Here is a 21,939-nt window from a genome sequence, read left to right as displayed (position 1 = left end):
ATATTTTTTTTGCATCGTTGCCGAGGACCAATTTGTGTTAGTCTTTTCTAAATTTTTGTGATCAATTTTTGTAATTATTGTTCTGTTCTTAAACGTCATTGAAATCTTATCTAACCACCAAGGTTGTTCAGTGCATGAGCACAGATGCATTTATGTTGCCTTTCAATCCTGAAATTGAAAAAACCTGTTGTAGGTTGAAAAAGGTACGGAGACTTAGAAAACTATTAGGAAAAGAAAAAGAGAAAGAGAAAGAGAAAGATTCTGAAAATGAGATAGAGAATACCATCACAGTTATGGACGGAACTCCACCTTGAAATCCTGTAGATCCACCAATCTATAATGTAAACGGTGATATGGCAGGGCTAGCACAATGCCAACAAAACAAGGAGTTTAGCGATATTTAAATGGCGAATAATAGAGAAGTGGCCATGCGAGAGTATACTGCTACAACATTCCAGAATTTGGATTCGGTCATTCTGAATCTCATTCCAGAAGCTGCCAACTTCGAGCTAAAGCCACTCATGTTTCAAATGCTTCAGACATTAGGACAGTTCGAAGGGCACGAACACGAAGATCCTCATGACAATCTCAAAACTTTTCTTCAAATTGCAAATGCATTTAGATTGTCTGGTATCACAGATGATGCTTTGAGATTAACTCTTTTCCCATTTTCTGTTAGGGACCAGGCGAGAATGTGGCTTAATTCTTTCCCACCAGGTTCAATCACCACTTCATTAGTAGAAGTTTTTTACAAAGTACTTCCCTCCCACTCACCATACGACATAAGAGGAGATTGACACTTTTAGACAATATGACCGAGAATCAGTGCACGAGGCATGGGAGAGATTCAAGGAGTTGCTGCGAAAGTGGCTGAAGCATGGGTTACCAACATGTATCGAGATAGAGCATTTCTTTAGAGGTTTGGACCATTCAACGAAGATGATGCTCAACAACGCTACAAATGGAGCTTTCACGAAAAAAGACCTTCAACGAAATAGTTGATATATTGGAGGCCTTGGGGAATGCACAATTTTCCTTTCTCGAACAAAAATCCTTCAAACAAAGGCTCACAAGTTCCTCCATTAGTACAAATTTCAAAAAGATTAGCAAAATAGAGGCCAAGGGCATATAAAGACTTAAGATGTTCAAACCGTAGATAGTGCAGATAGTGCATCAACAACTTTGTTCTCTTTACCTTTCTTATACTTCATCGCTTATGGAAATGTCTCTATAAACTCCAACCATGTGGTGTGTCTCCGGTTGAGTTTGTCTTGGCTCTTCAAATGCTCAAGTTTTTATGATATGTTGGATGACGAACTCCTTCGGCCAAGGTAATGTTGCCAAGTTTGCAAAGCTCTTATCAATGCATATAGGTCCTTGTCATATGTTGGGTAGTTCAACATTGCTCAGCTAAGCTTCTCACTAAAGTACATGATCGGTCTTTGATTTTGCATCAACACGCCTCCGATTCCAATGCCACTAGCATCACATTCAATCTCAAAAGTTAGTTCAAATTTTGGCAAAACAATTAAGTTAGTTCAAAAAGTTAGCATCACATTCAATCTCAAAATTTAGTACATAATCGAGATTTGATAGTGTTGAAAGACTTATCTTGTTCGGGACCCCATTGGAACTTCACATTCTTCTTGACTAGCTCATTGAGTGGTGAAGCAATTAAGCCAAGTCCTTGATAAACCTCTTATAGAATCTGATAAGGCCATGGAAGCTCCTAATCTTACTTACACTTTAGGGTGTTGGCCATTATTGGATGACTTTGATCTTCTCTTGATCAACTTCTACTACTTGGGTTGTCATGATGAAACGTAGGAAGTTGACTCTTTCCATACAAAAGCTACATTTCTTGAGGTTAGCATAGAGCCTCTCGGCCCTAAGAGTGGTTTGGACACACTTCACATGTTCCACATGCTCATTCATAGACTTAGAATATACTAAGATGTCATCAAAATATACCATAACAAATTTTCCTAGATACTCTCTCAAAACATGGTTCATAAGCCTCATAAACGTGCTAGGTGCATTAGTTAACCAAAAAGACATTACTAACCATTTCATACAATCCAAACTTAGTCTTGAATGCGGTCTTCCATTTATCACCTACTGGCATCCTAATTTGATGATATCCGGATTTTGGATCAATTTTAGTGAACAATTTACAACCATGCAATCATCAAGCATGTCATCTAACCTTGCTATTGGATGTCTATATTTGTGATTTTGTTAATAGTCCTACAATCTACACACATGCGTCAAGATCCATTCTTTTTAGGCACATGTAAAATGGGTACACTACAAGGGCTAAGTGATTCTCTTACATACCCATGAGCACCTTGCGATTGGTTTGTAGTCTGACCGATTAGGAATTTGTGATCCAGAGATGAAATTGATTTTGTGTTTTATCCCTTTCAATGGTGGTAGCTCCTTGGGCAACTCCTCAAGAAAAATATCCTTGAATTCTTGTAAAAGCTCGACAAAAACACTAGGTAATGTATCTTGAAGTTCTTGGGTTAGGAGACATGTACCTTTAGACATAAACATGAAGAGCATTTGATTAAAACAAAAAGCTTTCTTAATCTCACTAGAACTTTCTATGAGACTCACGACCTTCTTACCTTTGTTGGAGGCTTTACCTTTTCTTCTTGATCCTTGGTAACCTCGTTTCTTCTTTCTTCCAATTTTCTTTGGTCGATTCTCAGTTCATTTGGAGATAAGGGAAGTAATTATCTGATTTTCTTGCCATTGTTGCTAAAGGAATATTTGTTATGAAAACCATCATACTTTACCTTTTTGTCATATGTTGTCACGGTCGTCCAAGTAATAAATCACATGCATGTATAGACACAACATTGCAAATAACTTCGTCTTTGTACCTTCCTATGGAGAAGGGAACTAAGACTTGACTTTGGATTTTGATCTCACCTCTATTGGTTAACCATTGCAAATCATAATGTAACGCCCCAGGATTTTCCACATCCCAATGGGGACCATTACTAAAAGCCACCTAAAAAGTCTCGTTCGTACTAGAGAATTAAACCACTAGAGATATAAACTAGGACAACTCTCACCACGCTTCCACTGTGCTACTTGGAATAATAACAGTTTCAAAAAAAAACTTGCACTAAACAAACCAGACAACACAAAAGTTCTAACGAAACTCAAATTCTTCACAGTTAATAATTTAATAACAATCTAACATTATAAAACTTCTCAATGAAATCTTCACTAATCATAAACCATCCACTACACGTTTCTCAAATAGCAGCGAAACAAAAGCTAACTCAAGTTCAACTTAAACAAATGTATTATATTGATAAATGTCCTCAATAGATTACATCACCACAGTTCAAGTAACTAAACAAAATTAATGTTCTCAAGAATAACGAACTGTCAATCCTATTATGTTAGTCCTCCAAGTCTAAGTCCTCGAATTGTATCGGCCCTTGCCATTTATCCCCAAGGCTCGACACTCATCTACAGAAGTTTGGCATTCGACCTTGCCATTTATCCCCAAGGCCTTGAACTGTGCATCGACCCTTTACATTTATCCCGAAGGTATCGATGACTACTCAACGTATTGGTCCTTGACTGCCACCACATCAAGACCCAATACTAATTCAACAATTAGAATCACCGTGCCGACCCCCGACCTTTGTACCCGGAGCCTCGACACTCATCTCTGCCAAGTTGGGGTATCAATCCCTGACCTTTGCACCTAGAGTCTCGAAACCCAACTAGTGACGTGCCAGCCCTCTGACCCTGTTACTCATCCACACACTTCATTATATCCCGAAACTCTCACCACATTCCTACATGCTTCTAAGTCATGACCCATGCAGAATTTATCGTACAACAATGCAACATGCGTTATACACGAAACCTATGCCACTATTATCCAAACATGGCCATCCGACATCACAAGAACACCTTTCTCTCAACATTCAGCATGATTTACACACCACAACGTATAATTCACAAAAGACTAGCCGAAATATATCCAAAAACGCATCCAACACTCTAAAAAGTTTCATAGTAATCAGAACACAACCAACATGTATAAAGTAGTACCAACCGCAAGCAATCATGCGACAACATTCATAAGCACACAAACAAACATTTCGTTCATAGCAACACACAACAAACAATCCCTTCAGTAAGAAACTACTTACCCAAAGAACCTAACACTCCTAAGCTTCGCCGAAAGGTTCCTAAAACAAATGAGATTTACGTTTCAGGTTAGAATCCGAACATAAACACTCAAATCAAATCCAAAAGCAGGTTTAGGCGAGTCATTACTTACTAACTCACACCGAACACACTTCGGTTAAGAGCGGGTCAACGCTGAAGGAGTTGGGCATCATAAAACGACTCCGTACAAGGGTGGGTAACACGAATGGGCTACATTTGGGTGTGGGTCACCACCAAAAACCATCAGAATGCACCTGTCCACGAAATCTAGCAGTGGAGACACGCTATCGATGCTATTGTGCGCGGTTTATGTGATGGGGACGTTGCTGCCACCATGTGAAGTCGTACACGGGGATGCCGCCCACCAACGAATGTCGAATCCGCCATAAAACAAAGCAAGACTACCGGAATCTCACCACAAACTGATGCTGCCGTCACACGCTGACTACTGCCGTCGCTCAAATTCGTGCAATCGCCGGAACACGTGCCTCTAATACTTCCTCTGCTGCGTCGTCGTGGAGGGGAAGACGAACGCTGTGAATCGTCGGATCTGAAGCAGAAGTCGCCGGATCTACTCGCCGAAAGATAGCGCGTGGCCTACTGATGCACTAGATGCAAGACGTGCCACTGCTGGGCTCGTCAGAGAACGCCAGATCTGGGCGTTTACTGATGTCACGCCATTGCCAAGAACGCTGCAGCCTGTGGAGGATCATGCTGCTGTTCGACTGGGGAGATCGCTGGATGTACGTGAAAGGGAGTCGTGCGCCGCTGCTACTCACGCTACACCGCCGTCTGAGGTCGTCGGAGGAAGGAGGTGGAGGGTGTCAGCTGGGCAAAAGAAGACTAAGAGGGGGGAAGGGAAAAGATAGGGAATTAGGGCTTCCATCTTCTCTTTTTTTTTTCTATTTCTTTTCTTTTCTCTTGTATTTGTCAAAAAGGAAAATAAGGTTATTAAACCAAAAATAGGCTAAAGACCTTGGAAAATAAGGAATGGGTTTTCCTACACTTTCCCCAAAATTAAAAACCCAATTAAAATCCTAAAAAAAATATTTGGGAAGGGATTTAAGAAAATAACTAAATTCTAAAACTTAAGAGTAAAATCCAAGAGGAAAGATTCAATTTCCAAAACTTTGAATTAATATTTAATTAGAATCTCTCTCCAAAATTTGAAAACTTAATTTACCTTGAACCAATGAACTCGAACTTAAATTCTAATTTACCCAAAATTAGAACCCTGAATTTAGAAAATCCAAGAATTAAATTATCAATTTAGAGGAAACATCCAAAGGCACAATTTAAATCTTAAAATAAACGAGCAAGAGAACGCGGGGTGTTACACATAAGGTCGTGGATGTGGAGTGGTGGTTAACTTCAATTGTTCCACTGTGTAGGTGCTAATAACGTTACCGCAACTACCACTAAGAATTCTACAAGGTGTGACATTGATGATGCACCTAGTGTAGAAAAGATCGTCTTTTTGCTTTTCCAAGGAGTCTTCCTTAGGTTGCACATTGAGAGATATTCTAGCATCTAAAGTGTACTTACATTGTGGACTTACTTCTTCTCTGTAGGAGGTGGTGGCTTCTTGTAACATCTTCCTCGTTGGCTCCATAACTACACAAGTAAAGGTTAGTAATAACAATTATAACTCTCACTCACATCCTTACTTGAGTCTCTCGGCTTACTCTCTCTTTTTGTGGGGGTAACACTTGGTGTGGCGTGAATACCTTTATCTTGAGATGCTAGCTTGATTGCTCGTGGCAAATCGACACTCGAATGTAGCAAGCAACGGTCTAAAGGTAATCAAGACGAAAATGTTACCCAATGATAACAATTGATACTTCCAATGATAAATGAGGGATCAAATGGTAACTGAGGGTATAAGCCACCAAATTAGATGTGGTCTTGGCACAGTGGATGATGATGGTGATTGAAAGAACGAGTAACCAAGTTAGTTGTTGTTCCCTCTATTGGGTTTGTATTGGGAGTACAAACAAAATCTCACATTGGCTACGTAAGGAAATGATCATGGGTATATAAGAGAAGACAATTATCTCTATTAGTATGAGGCCTTTTGGGTGAAACCAAAAGTAAACTCGTGAGGGCTATGCCCAAAGCGGACAATATCATACCATTGAGGAGATACTCGGGATATTTGAGGTACCATTGTCCTTAATAATTTGTATAAGAGTCAAACTCTACTTTCGATCTTGTTTTGAATTACATAGAAAAGAATGGTGGGTATTTTTCTCTACATTTAATAATGTATATGGTTTGCAAAATAGATGTTTTTGGTTTTTGACATGAGATTTATAGTTTTTCGTTGATTCGATCAATGTAAGGACTCGTTGTTTTGGACGTATAATGCTGTAAATCCAGTCTGTAGGTCCGTGTCGTTCGTGGCAAGAAGGTGCTATGTAAGAGTACCACAAAATTGAAGTAAAACGGGAGCTTCCCCGTGCAACCTGAGAGGACAACACCTCGGCGCTGGCCCGAGCGCCAAGGCGCCGCTCGGACCCGAGACAAAGGAGTGGGCAACGCGCTGCCCACCGACGCCTAGGCGTTGGGATTTTGTTTTCTATTTTTTATAGGATTCCAAAAACCGGTCTATTTTGCTATTTAATTCTTATGCATTGTGAATGTATAGTTAATTAGTTATATATGTTGCATAAAGTATGCTATATAGTTTAAAATCCCACCATAGGTTAAGCGTGTTATGCATTATATGGATATAATAGTTATAATGTATGATAACATGATTTATTTTCATAATTGATTAATATAAGTGTTGTATTAATTAGATGAAAATAAAGTTGTATTGAGCATGACATTACTTTAGTAAATACAAATGTTATATCTATGAATGTCATTGATGCATGATTATAGTTTTAATTTCTTTAAATTTAAGTTTGATAAATAAAAATTAAAATCTATAATCAAGAGTGAAGGGATCGAATCCCCAGTGGAAGCAGTTGATCGCTTGTAATTCGATTTTTAGTTTAGAAATTATACATTAGCAGTTTTTAAAACAGAACCGTTTCTATTTTAAACTACAGGTTAAGCCTCCTGAGGAAGAAAATGACTTACGCAATTGAAGAGCGTTGGCAAAACTTCTTCCCCGAGCACGGATCTTGTGACAACACAAACAGAGGTTGCCAAACGCACGATTGAACACCACCACTTAGTAAACTTGCTATCCTCTAGCAATAAGAATCCGGATTTGGGATCATCCTCCTGGAAAGAAAAATGTACACGAAAAACTTGAGATCGTGAGAGAGAGAGATTTGTTGTGCAGGGAATATCAACAACCAACCCAACATAGAGAAAACCCATGTGTTTTAAAGGAAAGAGGGAAGAGAGAGTGAGGGTAACATCCACTCTCCACCTCACCACTTCCCAGCATTGCTTGGGAATGGTAAATTTGTTAATAATATATATATATATATATATATATATATATATATATATATATATTTATTTATTTCTATTTATTTTAATTTAATAAATGAATTAAATAATTAATTAAATTAAAACTATTTTTATTTAATTAATAATTAATTAAATCTTATTTCATTAATTAATTAAATAACATAATTTAATTAAATCACATTTAATTAAATTAATTAATATTTGAATCATATTCAAATATATATATCTCATGACCTATAGTATTTAATATGAATATGATCCACATTAAATTTCTAAGTAAAAAGATTTTCCCTCTATTTTCCCTCTATTTTCCCTCTATTTCTCATCAATTTCATTCACATGTCAGTAAACATCAATACCCTATGTGGTTACTTAACCTTGCTTAAGGGGATACCCTTCATCTGTAAGCCTCGTTGCCTTTGATTAATGAAATCTTTTCCGTGCAAAAATATATATATATAAATCCAATTCATATTTTGTATGACACAATTTAATATAATGTATGATGATACATTATAAAACTATATATTATTCTCTCATAATATATAATTTTATAATGTATCATCATACAATATATTAAACTGTGTCATACAAAATTAACTCAAATTTTCTTTAATTAAATTTGAACAATTCAAATTCCTTCCAAGACTTAATGTTCTTAATTACCCTTTACGAGCTAGCAATGAGACCTAATGGACCTATAGATTAGAAGCTCCAACGTTACGAGATTAATTGGTTAAACTTATTAACCACTTTAATCAACATACGTTAACTACTGGTTACTCCACTAAAAACCCGCAGCGCACTCTTCTCACTATAAAATCTTTCTATGTCCATAGATATCGACCATTAAAGACAAGTCAATCCTTCACAAGTGTTTGTAACCACAGATGGGTCAAATTATCGTTTTATCCCCTGTGTTACATTTTGTACCTTAAGTACCGCTGATCCTCTAATGAACGACCTGATTATGGTCCGACCAATAGCAAGAAGTCTCTCTCAAGCCAGTGAAAGGGTGAGGCCCCTCGTTCAAGTTCTGGAGTCAACACTAAAGGGAACACTTCATCTATTCCCCTAAAATCGGGGAGAGGTGAATTTCATCTTGTAAAGTTATGTTCCCAGCTCCCCACTCGGTCTCGTCCTTAAAATGGTAGGAATGTTGAGTCGGTGACTCGAGCCACTCTCACCCATATAAATTAAAGAACGAGCCCTCACGGGCAAGAGTCTGTAACTCATTCAAAATTGAGAATGAGTTGTCTGGTCATCCTATGAAATAGCAATCTATTAGTCAACGGCTTTACATCTAAAGATTGTCTATTTCACGGTCCGATCTTATATAAACTCATTGTATAGGATACCTACACTCACGTGTCTCCACACAAACGACCTGGATCAGGTCATTTGTAACATTTACAAAGTGGGTCGTATCTATAGTATTTCCAAGATAAAGTACCAAATCTTATCCATATACTATAGACCCTTTAGGTTATTCCCAGGACATTATCCACTTGTATATCGAGGGTATATCAAATATGTACCTAGTATATATACTCTCCCGGTTACATGAAAATAACCTTGGATGTTTAGTTTATTAGATTTGAACAATGCAATGCTATAAATTCAACAACAAATTGATTGAATATGAAACCATAACTTTTATTTTTACATAATTACAAACTACGAGTTTAGGGCAACACACCCAACAAAGAGTTGCATGCAAACCTAGGTCTTTAATAATTAATTTTAAAGAGGTTTAAAATTGATTAAACCTTAGGTTATATACTTTTTACTTTCGGTTTTAAATAGGTTTAAAATGATGAAATAAAAGGTTAATATAAAATATTGCCTATAAGTGAACCCTGTCTAAGGAAGATTCTGTCTAGGTTGAGGTACTTAAGCTGACCGTAAGGGAATACCTCTACCTAGGAACCGATCTGGGGGTTGAATTAGTCAATATTTTATAGCATACAATAATGTGGTTAGTTCATTAAAGTGTTTAATGAACTAAAATGTTAGTGTTAAATAAATCCAATATAAAAGTTATATTGGGCAAACTAATAAACTTAGATAATATCATTTAGCAAGATTTTACCTAAGTAATAAACTCTAGTTTTAAAATACTAAGTGAGAGGATTACGTATATATAAAATATACCAAGTATATAAGATATATCCGGTATATTTATATATATATATATATTTTCCCTCACATTTTTCGTATAAGTTCACACCGTGAGTTCCATGCTCGACCTCGTGTCGCCTTGGCGCGACCTCCCTATCGAAGGTGTTTGCATGGTTCAATACCAAGGTGAATGGAGAAAGTAATTATAGTAAGTGGGAGAATGACGTATGACAATACATCTTACGGTCTCCTCCATTGGTTTGCATCGTGAGGTTTCATACACGGCCTGCATATCACCCTGGAGCAACCACCCTTATGGAGGGTCTGATGTATGGAATCAAAAATCAGGATGAACTTCAAAAATGGATAGGGTCTCTTAGGTCACCAATAGTGTCCTTCTTTACGACAGGTTTATTGGAGCGGACCTCTGGGGTCTGAAAATGGCGGGTCACATTTATGGGAAGTTGTTAAGTTAGTTAATAACTTCTTGACCAAATAAATGATGACTAACTGTTATAGGAATAAGAGTTATTATGGTGTAATATTATGGTGACTAACGGTAGCTGTTTCTCTAAATCATTGAAGCATCGTTGCAAAAATAATTTTGATGGTTAGGGTACATTATTACTTTTTGCTAAAATTGATTGGGTTTTATGGGTAGTGCAAGTGTCTAATATATATTTGTTTGGATTTCAGCATGTTAAGATTATCGCTTTGCTTGTCATCGAAAAACTTAACGGTGAAAATTACAAACAATGAAAAACGAACATAAACATAATGCTTGTGGTATATGATCTTAGGTTTGTGTCCTCAGGCTCCTACGCCTAATGCAGCCCAAACGAGTCAGGATGCCTATGACAGATGGATCAAGCCAATGACAAGGCCAAGGTTTACATCTTGGCAAACATATCTGATGTGTTGGCCAAGAAGTATGAGTGCATGGTCACCACAAGGGAGATCATGGACTCATTGTAGGACATGTTTGGACAACCGTCCATTCAAGCCCGACACGATATCCTTAAGTTCATTTACAATTCTTGTATGAAAGAGGAAACATCAGTGTGAGAACATGTTCTCAATCTGATGGTCCACTTTAATGTGGCTGAAGTGAACGGGGTTGTCACAGATGAGGGGAGCCAGGTCAGCTTTATCTTGGAATCATTTTCGAAGAATTTCCTACAGTTCTGCAGCAGTGCTATGATGAACAAGATATAGTACAACCTTACCACGCTCTTAAATAGGCTGTAGATCTTTTAGTCTCTTATGAAAAGTAAGGGACAGGAAGGAGAAGCAAATGTTGCCACCTCAAAACGGTTCCATCTAAAGCTGACCCTACTACTGCTGCCAATAAGGGCAAGGCCAAAGTTGCAGACAAAGGAAAATGTTTCCTCTGCAAAGTGGATGAGCATTGGAAAATAAATTGTCCGAAATACTTGGTCGAAAAGAAGAAAGTTAAAGAAGCTAAATATGATTTACTTTTTCTTGGGACTTGCTTAGTGGAGAATTGTGATTTTACCTGGATACTGGATTCAGAGGCCACTAACCATGTTTGATCTTCATTTTAGGGAATTAGTTTCTAGAAACAACTCTATGCTGGGGAAAGGACTCTTAAGGTTGGAACGGGAGATGTCGTCTCAGCAGTCGCAGTGGGAGACCTAAAGTTGTTTTTTGAGAAGAATACATATATATTATTAGATAATGTGTACGTAGTTCCCAAAATAAAGAGGGACTTAATTTCAATTTCTTGTCTAATAGAACAATGTTATGCTATTTTTTTTCATTAAATGAGTGTTCATTTCACGAAATGGTGTTAATATTTGTTCTGCAAAACTTGAAAACAACCTATATGTGTTAAGACCACCCATAACTACAGCAATTTTAAATACAGATTTGTTAAAAAAACTAAAACTCAATATAAAATGCAAAAAACTTCTCCTAAAGAAAATACCTATATTTGGCACTTAAGATTAAGCCACATAAATCTCAATAGGATTGGGAGAGTGGTTAATAATGGACTTCTAAGCGAGTTTGTAACGCCCCGCGTTACTCAGGTTAGTTATCTCGAGTCTCCGGACCATTTTTTTTCTTAGAAATTTCTTTTTATTTAATTTCATTGTTCATTTCATTTTATTACGAGTCGCCGTGGTTATTGTTATAGTGTTGAAGTGTACTTACATATCCAATTATTGTGTAACGAGGAAATTGCTTTCTCTATAATTGTTCCGGTCCGTTGGGCCCAATTTGAGTATCTAAGTAAGTGGGCCTTTCTTGTTTTAAAACAAGAGGGAAGGAGAAAAGGGCCTAGCCCAAGTGGGCCCCTTCTTGTAAAAAAAAAAGGGAACAAAAAGAAGGTAAGAGGAAACCCTAGCCCCCAACATCCCTCCCCCTTTTCGTGAGCCTCTTCTTTCCCTCCCCATTATAGTTTTTCGTGTTCCTTCTTCTACCGGCACCTCAACCCTCACCGAAACACTCGACGGACGGCGACCACCGGCGACTTGACAGCAGCAACGGTAGGCGACGGCGCGGCGGGTGGCGCGGCAGGCGACGGCGGCGGCGACTTCGGGCAACGGCGGCGTGCGGCGTCGGCAGCAACGGGCAGCAGCTGCGCACGAGTGACGGCGGCAGCAGTTCGTGGATGGCGGCAGCAGCGGTGCACGGGCGTCGGTAGCAGCGGGGGAGGTGCACGGCGTTCGGACAGCAGCAGTGGGCGCGGGTTTTTACAGCAGCAGGTCGTGGCGCGGGTTTTTGCTGCGCGCAGCGTCGTGGGCATCGTTTGATGATTTTTACTGCTAAATTAGTCCGGACAGCAGCAGTTTCCGATCCCGGCACCTACCCATACCCATTAGAGGCTTGATTTACGCAACCCACAACCATTCGAGTTAGGCCTGAGTTACCCACACCTAGACGAAGTCGATTTTTGCGGTAATGAACATTGCAAAATCCCTTAGGATGAATTTAGATGGCTGGAAATTTTATATTAATTACTTCATTGCTTATTGTTGTTTAGGTGGTGAGTTGACACAGGATACAAGAGCATAACAGTGTGTAAGCAGCCCGGGGGCGAGTGCGTGTGTTACCTTGTGTTAACGGAATGAATTTTGGTGCTGATTTTTATATAGTTGCATGGTGTTGGTGCTGATTTTTAATTAGTTGAAGGGATTTTAGTGCTGATTTTTATTTAGTTGTATGGTGTTAGTGCTGATTTTTATTTAGCTGAATGGTTTTGGTGATGATTTTTTTAATTGAAATAATTTATTTCATGCATTAGGAAAATAGTTAGCCGTGGTTGTGCACTCACAGTAATTATCGTTGTGTTACGTGTTGTCGTTTCATTGATAGACATTATGAGAATGCATGATTTCTTGTTATTGGTTGTGCTTGGTTGGTCCGGATTATTGTAGTTGGAAGTTGTTACGTGTTGTCGTTTCATTGCTAGACATTATGAGAATTCATGTTTTCGTGTTGTTGGTTGTGTTCGGTTGGGTCCTGATTATTGTACTTGGAAGTAGCTAAACCATGACGTTATAAACGTGTCGGGGACGAAATGCATGTGTTGTTAGCCCGTCATATAGTTTTATATTACTTTGTTGGAAGCTGTTGAATTGATGTATTGTTGGTATGAAGGAGAGTTTGCTGGTAAAAATAAATTTGAGTTGTGAATTGAAGTGTGGAGGACTTACTTATAGGTTGACCTTGGAAGGTTAGTGGGGATTGACACGAGCGACGGGTCGGGTTAGTGGTTTGTTGATCTGTGAGGTGTCTGAACTGAAGATGCTGGTTAGTCGTATGGTTGTTCAAAGCTTGAGTGGATGCCTTGGGAATAAATGGCAAGGCCGAACATCAGGTTTCAATGGAGGGGTATTGGGGTCTTGGGAATAAATGTCAAGAACCAATACGCCGGGTAGTCATCGGTACCTTGGGAATAAATGTCAAGGACTGGTGCATAGTTCTAGACCTTGGGAATAAATGGCAAGGTCGAACCTTAAGTTCTGAAGAAAAGTATTGGGGTCTTGGGAATAAATTTCAAGGGCCAGAACGACTCGAGGGGTTAGACTCGGAGGACTAACGTGAAGGGGGTGCTAAAGGGTAACAGTTCTAGACCTTGGGAATAAAAGGCAAGGTCGAGCACCAAGCGTTGTGAAGAAAGGTCGGTATCTTGGGAATAAATGTCAAGAGCCGTTACGCCTCGAAAAGTTAGACTTGGAGTACTAACATAGTGTGGGGGGCCCGGGAGTCTAGGCCTTGGGTTGCTTGTATGTATTGTTAATCCATTGTTATTGTCTCGTGTTGCCTATCTGTTTGTTCTGCTATTGTCTTTGATGTGGTTGTGTTGACGAGCATGTTGTGATGTCTAGTTAGGGTGGGCTACTTACGGAGTAATTATGTACTCACCCCCCCTCTACCTTATTGTTTCAGATGTGAACTGGGCTGGCCGTGGTGATGACGTGGAGGAGGTTTGACTGAGACGGGATCACTAGCTGTGTCGGTTAGACTAGAGAATGGACCACTAGCTGTGTCGGTTAGGCTAGGGAATAGTGTCGTGTAATGCAGACATCGTTAAGATTCCACCACTATGAAATAAAAAGGGGAATTAGACATTGGGCTAACACCAAGGACACCTTCTCTTATTACTTTATGGGTATTTGTTTCTGTTTTTTTTTTTAATTTCTGTCGTGTTGGGATTACGAGTCAAAATGATTATATTCTTGATTGGAGACCTGACCACTGAGGCGGGGTTTATCTCCTAGTTATTCTATTATTGAGTATCTCCATTCTTTTTATGTTGCATTAGAGGAACATTACTTTTCATCACTTTAAACGGGAGGGTTCAGTAAGCAATATAGGACCGTTACTTGGTGGACCGTGCCATAAATCTGGGCCTTTACAGAGTTAGAAAATGACTCCTTACCTGCATGTGAATCTTGTCTTAATGGCAAGATGATTAAAAGACCTTTTACTGGAAAAGGTTACACAGCCAAAGAATTTGGACAAATGTTAAAGCCAGGGGAGGGTATGAGTATTTCATCTCTTTCATGGATGATTATTCAAGGTATGAATATCTCTACCTAATGCAACATAAGTCTGAAGTCCTTGAAAAGTTTATGGAGAACAAGACTGAAGTTGAGAACCAATTAGGTAAGACGATAAAGACACTTCGAAAGGAGAAATATGGACTTAAGATTCCAGGACTATATGGTAGAACAAAGAATTACATCCCAATTCTCAACACTTGGTACGCCTCAATAGAATAGTGTATCGAAAAGGAGAAATAGAACCATGTTAGACATGGTTTGATATATGATGAGTTATGCTCCATTGTCTGCCTCGTTTTGGGGTTACGCATTAAGACTACTGTAAAAAAGTGTTTCTGAAACACCTTTTGAACTTTGGAGAGGACGTAAAACTAATTTACATCACTTCAAAATTTGGAGATGTCCAGCACATGTGTTAGTGACAAACCTGACGAAACTGGAATCTCGTTCAAAAGTGTGCCTATCCGTAGGTTACCTTAAGGAAATGAGAGGTGGACTCTTCTTTGATCCACAATAAAGTAGAGTGTTTTGTATCAACAAAGCTACATTCTTGGAAGAAGACCACATGAGAGATCATAAACCATGAAGCAATATTGTGTTAAATGAGATTTCCGATGACTACATCAACAAGAGTTGTTGATGAAGACTTCAACAAGAGTTGTTGATGGCGCTAGTACATCATGTAGGTCACATCCATCTTAAGAGTTAAGAGTGCCTCAACGTAGTGGGAGGATTGTGTCACAACCTGATCGTTACATAGGTTTAACGGAAATTCAAGTCGTCATACCTAATGATGGCGTTGAGGATTGATAACTCTCCAAAAGAGAGTTATTCTAGTCATTATTGGGGAAGTTTTGTGCAATTTATTGTTAGTGTGTGTCTACTTTAGCTCGATAAAATCCTGAATAATATAGAAAATGAAATTTGAGCTGAAGTCCCATGTATTGAATGCTTGGTCTGAGATAGTACTGAATTCTCCTATTATTGGCTCTTTTGCGTAGGGCTGGAAGCTGAATACAAAGGCATGAGAAAAGCACCGAGCCCATAAAGGAGTTGATGAAGCATGTTGAAGACAGAGCGTAAAGAAGCTGGAGCAAACAATTGCTGGAACATGGATTTATAGCGCAGTAACTATCCCACACGGGGATATTTTACCATGCCCGTACAGTTACCTGCTAGGTGCCCTAAAATTGGGACCCGATATAAAATGGACAAGATGACCTAGCCGACACACACAAATCCCAATGGAGACATTCTTCTGTGCTGGAAAAGACAAGGAATAGGAATCTCACCATTTTCGGAGGGAGAGCTGATGACAGAGAGGAGCAGCTACTGTCATTTCATGATGGTGTTTCAATCTACATTTTTTTTATCTCTTTTTTATGAAATGGGTTGCATCTTCTCCTTTCCCATTGTGTTTCTCTTTCCCTTGTGAGCTAAACCCTTTTTCGGGGGAGATTCATGTGCTGTAACTATTGAAGAAGCAACACTCTAGTTGTTGTCTTCTTGTTATTTAATAGAATCGTGCGTATTTTTCTTCAATCTTACTAAACACTGTTGGCTGCCTTGTTTAGTATGTTAGCCTCTGTATGATTCGGAAGGGCTTATAGTTGATTGACTTGTTCTATTTGTGATTAGTTGTTTTTCTTTACCGGGTTCGTGGATACTTAAGAATGGGATATCCTAATCATGCTTAAAACTTGTGTTTATTGCTTGGGTATCTAACAACAGGAGTTGTGGGTATCCATGTTTGGGTGTCTTGGAAGGGAAACATGTCGATTTGAGCAATAGTGAGTGATTTCATGCTAGAGTAGAGGTTGGAATTTAATGAAAGCATAATAAATCTTCCCCGCTTTTTCCATATCTGTTTACACTATTCAATTATTGTTTTCGTACCTACATTATTATTTTATTACATTTTTGCACTATTGGTATTCTCGAGCATAACTTAAAATATCACTCTAAGTCCCTATGGATTTGACATCGTTCGTACTACAATCGACGAATATAGTGTACACTTGCACTTGTATCCATCACGGTTGTAAGGATGCAATAAGGGTCCATTGACCTACAAAAAGGTTATGGAAGATGTTGATAAGGACAAATGGGTCAAAGCTATGGACCTGGAAATGGAGCCTTGTACTTCAATTTCGTTTGGGATCTTGTAGATCAACCTAATGGGGTAAGACCTATAGGTTGTAAATAGATCTACAAAAGAAAACGAGACGCCGAAGGAAAGGTACAGGGTTACACCCAAAAGGAATGGGTGGACTATGAAGAAACCTTCTCCCTGGTTGCCATGCTAAAGTCTATAAGTATACTCTTGTCTATTGCCACGTTTTATGACTATGAAATTTGTCAAATAGATGTCAAGACTACTTTTCTCAATGGGAATCTTGAAGAAAGTATTTATATTTCTCAACCATAAAGGTTCATTAAAAAAGGTCAAGAGCAAAAAAGTTTGCAAGCTTAAACGATTCATCTATGAATTGAAACAAGCGTCTCGATCTTGGAACATAAGATTTGATACTGCGATCAAATCGATTTTGACCAGAATGTTGATGGGCCTTGTGTATATAAGAAGATTATCAACAAGAATGTAGCTTTCTTCGTGTTATACGTGGATGATATCTTACTCATTGGGAATGATGTAAGTTTCCTGACTGATATCAAGAAGTGGCTAGCAACTGAATTCCAAATGAAGATTTGGAAGACGCTCAATTTGTTCTGGGGATTCAAATCATAAGGAATCGAAAGAACAAAACACTAACCCCGTCTCAGGCAACTTATATCGACAAAATGCTTGTCAGATATTCGATGCATAATTCAAAGAAGAGTTTACTACCTTTCATGCACGGAATCTCTCTGTCTGAGGAACAATTTCCTAAGACACTTCAAGAAGTTGAGGATATGAGACGTGTTCCCTATGCTTCAACAATGGGCAGCCTAATGTATGTTATGTTGAGTACTAGGTCTGACATTTGCTATGCAGTAGAGATTGTCAGTAAATATCAATCCAATCTAGGATATGATCATTAGACTGCCGTTAAGGGAATCCTCAAGTAGCTTAGGAGAACGAGGAATTATATGCTTGTATATGGATCTAAGGATGATCCTTATAGGAGCATAACATTGCTGATCCGTTTACAAAGACTCTCACGGCTAAAGTGTTCGAGGGCCATCTAGAAAGTCTAGGTCTATGAGATATGTACAATATAGTCCAGGGCAAGTGGGAAACTTGGTATAATATATGCCATAGTTTATTGTATTTGTACTTTATAGTATTGTGCAACGCCCACTGCTTTAAGTTTTTGTACATCCCACTAGAATTTAGTTCAAGTGAGAGTTTGTTGGGTTTTATGCCCTAAGCCCGTGATTTGTAAACATAAAACAAATTTTTATTCAATAAAGTTGTTATTGAGGTTTCTTTTAGAATTGCATTAACCCAAATCCAATAAACTAACATCCGAGGTTATGTCATGTAAGTGAAACAGTATATAATAGATATACAATATATATTTAGTATACAGTGTATATATTTGATATAGAGTGTATATATATAAAGTATATATTCGATATACAGGTGGATAATATTTCAATAATAACCAAAAAAGTCAATAATATATGGATAAAGTTGAGTACCTTATCCTGATAATACTATGGATACGAGCCACTTTGTAATAGTTATAAATGACTTGATCCAAGTCATTCGTGTGGAGACAGGTGAGTGGGGGTATCCTATACAATGAGTTTGTATAAGACCGGATCGCGAAATAATTGATCTTTAGCTGTAACACCGTTAGCTAATAGATTAATATTTCAATAGGATGACCATGTAACTCGATCTCAATCCTGCGTGAGTTGTAGACTCTTGCCCGTTATAACTCGTACTTTGATTTGTATGGGTGAGTGACCCGAGTCGTCAACTCAATATTCCTACCATTTTGGGAAGAGATCGAGTGGGGAGCTGGGAATATAACTACACAAGATGAAATTCATTCATTCCTGACTTTAGGGTAAGTAGATGAGTGTTCTCTTAAGTGCTGACTTTGGGACTTGAACAAGGGGCCCCACCCTCTCATTGAGTATCAGCAGTACTTAAGGTCCAAGATGTAACACAAGAGTAAAACGGTAATTTGACAGAGCTGTAGTTACGAACACTCGTGAAGGATTGACTTGTCGTGAATGATCAATGTCCATGGATGCAAAATACTCTACAGTGAGAAGCGTACAATTGTGGGTCTTTATTGGAGTGACCGACAGTTAACAAATGTTGATTAATATGGTTAATGAGGTTAATCAATTAATCTCATATCATTGAAGCTTTTGATATATAGGTCCATTAGTTCTCCTTGCTAACTCGTAAAGGATAGTTAAGAACATTCAGTCTTGAAAAGAATTTGAATTGTTCAAATTTGTTAAAGGGAATTAAAGTTGATTGTATGAGATGCAATTAATATAATGTATGTTGATACATTATGATATAAAGTTAATTTTGAATTGGATTCAAAATTATGAGAGAGATGGATATTTCAATTTGATTCTAATATGCTTGATTAATTTAAGTTTAATTTAATTAAATATGATTTAATTAAATTAATGCGTTATGTTAATTTGATTAAATTAAATTAATAATTCTTTTTTAATTAATTAAATCAAATAATTTAATTGTTAAATTAAATCAAATAAATAAAAAAGGGGAGAAAACTTGTCCCACTTCCCACCATTTATGTTGGGAAGTGGGAAAGTTGTGATTTCCCCCTCACCGTTCCTTCCGTATAAAAGGGAGGTTATGTCGTTTTTCCTTTGGTTGTTTGAATAAGTTTTTAAAACTCTTACGAAAAAACCGCTCTCTCAACCTTTTGATCTCCCTCTCAATTTTAAGACGTTTCCTACAAACTAAGTTCTTAACATCCAGAGGATAGGAGGAAGGTTTTTTGGTGGCGTTAATGTCTACATTGAAGAAGTGTCTTCAAATGTATGTTTCACCATTTCCGTTTCTATAATGCTCTTGTCTTTTCTTTGTTATATTTCTAAAACAAAATTGAAGCACAAACGTTCACGCGCTTCCGCTGTGGGATTCAATCCATTCACTTCATGATTGGTGTCATTCCCCAAACTCGATCTTTTGAAGATGGTAGTTGAAGATACTCAACAATATTGAGAGTATCCTTACTGCAAGAAAGAGAAAAAAACAAACAAAAGTGAGAGCAAAAGTTTAAATACATATTTACCTCTCAAGAAGCAAGTCAAGTAAGATGTTGCAACAAGGACAATTGTAAACAAGCTGGTCGATTCAATTCATTGAAAAGATGAAAATAATAAGTTCAAACATGATATAAATTTAAAATCTCCTAAAAAAATGATATATATATTTTTAAAAGAATCTCTAATGCTTAAAAGTTTAGATATAAAAAAAATCTTCTAAATAAAAAAAAATCCGTCTCAATAAATTTCTTTTAAAAAACAAAGTCCTAGACTGGTGGGCGGCTGCTCCTTGTTTATGGAGTCACCACCAAAGTTTTCTTTTTTAAAAATATAAAAATAAAACTTAAGGAAAAAAAAACAAAAAAATTTATTGGTTTTTAAATGCTATACAATTCCTTAGAAAATAAAAAAGCAGAAGTCTTAAACTGGGCGGTCGCTACTCTTTGTTTATGTCGCCGCCCCCAAAGATTTTTTTTTCTTTTTTCTATAGTAGTAAGAAACCAAAATTTGAGCAAAACTTTTGGTCTTTTAAATGATGTACAATTCATTAAAAGAAAAAAAATTAACGTTGGGTAGCTACTGCATGTATAGTCATCGCCGCAAGATTTCTTTTGTATTTTCATAAAATAAATAAAAAGAAAGAGAGTAAAGAAATAAACAAACAAAAAGAAGAAGAAGCACGTCACAATTAGATAAGTTCATTGTTTCTAAAGTATTTTTAACCAATATATGTGCAAGTTCGTATAAAAAAAAAAGATAGTCTTAGGACTGTTACGCTTACCAGCAACACCCCAACCCAAATGAGATGAGAGAGAGAAAATTATAACCTCGACAAGAATATAAGATGTTGGAAGGTCGAATATAGCATGTCACGTAGATCGAAGACATGTGTAACGTCCCGTATCTTTCAGGTTAGTTTAAATCTCGAACTATGAGGTTTTCATTAAATTCTAAATTTATTTTAATTAAATTTTTGTATATCGGATCGCGCGCGATTGGTTTTATCCCAGGTTGGGATGGGTTTATTGTTTTAGTTGATCCTTCTTTTGGGTTTGGTTTGTTTTAAGTTGGGTTGGTTTGGTTTTTTTTAAAACAAAAAGAAAACCAAGAAAGCCCTAATTTCTTTTCTTCTTCTTCTTCCCTTCCTCCATTTTTGTTTTCAGCCGCCTGCCCTCTCCCAAATTTCTTCTTCTTCTTTGTCTTCTTCTCCTTCTTCTTCGCCGCCCCCACCACTCTCTTCTTCTTCTTCTCCGGTTGGCATCCCACGGCGGCAGCGAGCCTCTCCGGCGACGACCCACGGCAACGCGGCATCACAGCAGCGGCGGCACCCTCCAACGACGTCTGCAGCGCGCGGCTCATGGACCCGACGGTGACCCACGACGACGCAACCGTTTCTGCACCGTCCTGTAGCACTCCTCGCGGCGGCGCACGACGAACGGCGTCCTCACGGCGGCATACGAAGCGCAGATCAGCTCCACGGCAGCCCGACGATCTGCTGCTACGGCCTCAACCTCGGCGACGTGCGCAGCTCCCGACGGCTGCCTCCGACGAACAGCAGCTCCGACGACACACTCGTTTTGCAATCCGACACGAACGGTAGCAGATTCGCGAAAAATACCTTCGTTCCGATACATTTGGCATTTACCCACACCCACACGGACCTTGACTTGCATTACCCATCCCTTTTAGACATCGGATCAGCAAGCCCGAAGCCTTTCGAACTCGATCTTGGAATCTCGAACGTTTTCGGAAGTGACCCAACCATAACCAAAGTATTTTGGCGTGGGTTCGTAAGTACTGAATCATTCAATTTTAGTTCGAGGCAAATTAACTGCTTACAAAATGAACTCTAACCCAAGTTTGATTGTTTTCTTTGGATTTAGGAACCTTGCGGCGAGCTTAGGAGCTTTAGGAACAAGTGTTAGTAAGTAGCACGGGGGTGGGT

General features: G+C 38.3%; 1 long non-coding RNA gene across 3 annotated transcripts; it reads right to left on the bottom strand.

The window, feature by feature from the left end:
* Positions 1 to 259: 259 nt before the first annotated feature.
* Positions 260 to 5,139, bottom strand: LOC111023481 (uncharacterized). 3 transcript variants are annotated; one of them, XR_002603128.2, is made up of 4 exons: positions 4,316 to 5,139; positions 2,631 to 4,223; positions 1,196 to 2,540; positions 260 to 1,053 (listed from the first exon to the last, which is right to left on the bottom strand). It is a non-coding gene; the product is annotated as an uncharacterized LOC111023481 (long non-coding RNA). The 3 variants fall into 3 exon arrangements; XR_015791596.1 differs by having other exon boundaries at positions 1,196 to 4,223; positions 4,312 to 5,139; XR_002603127.2 differs by having other exon boundaries at positions 1,196 to 4,223.
* Positions 5,140 to 21,939: the final 16,800 nt, after the last annotated feature.

The sequence above is a fragment of the Momordica charantia genome (genome assembly GCF_013281855.1).
Source record: "Momordica charantia cultivar OHB3-1 chromosome 6 unlocalized genomic scaffold, Mcharantia_2.0 BLBB01000006.1, whole genome shotgun sequence".
Lineage (NCBI taxonomy): Eukaryota > Viridiplantae > Streptophyta > Magnoliopsida > Cucurbitales > Cucurbitaceae > Momordica > Momordica charantia.
Note: the sequence above shows the minus strand (reverse complement) of the source record. Positions and strands in the feature narration are given on the sequence as shown.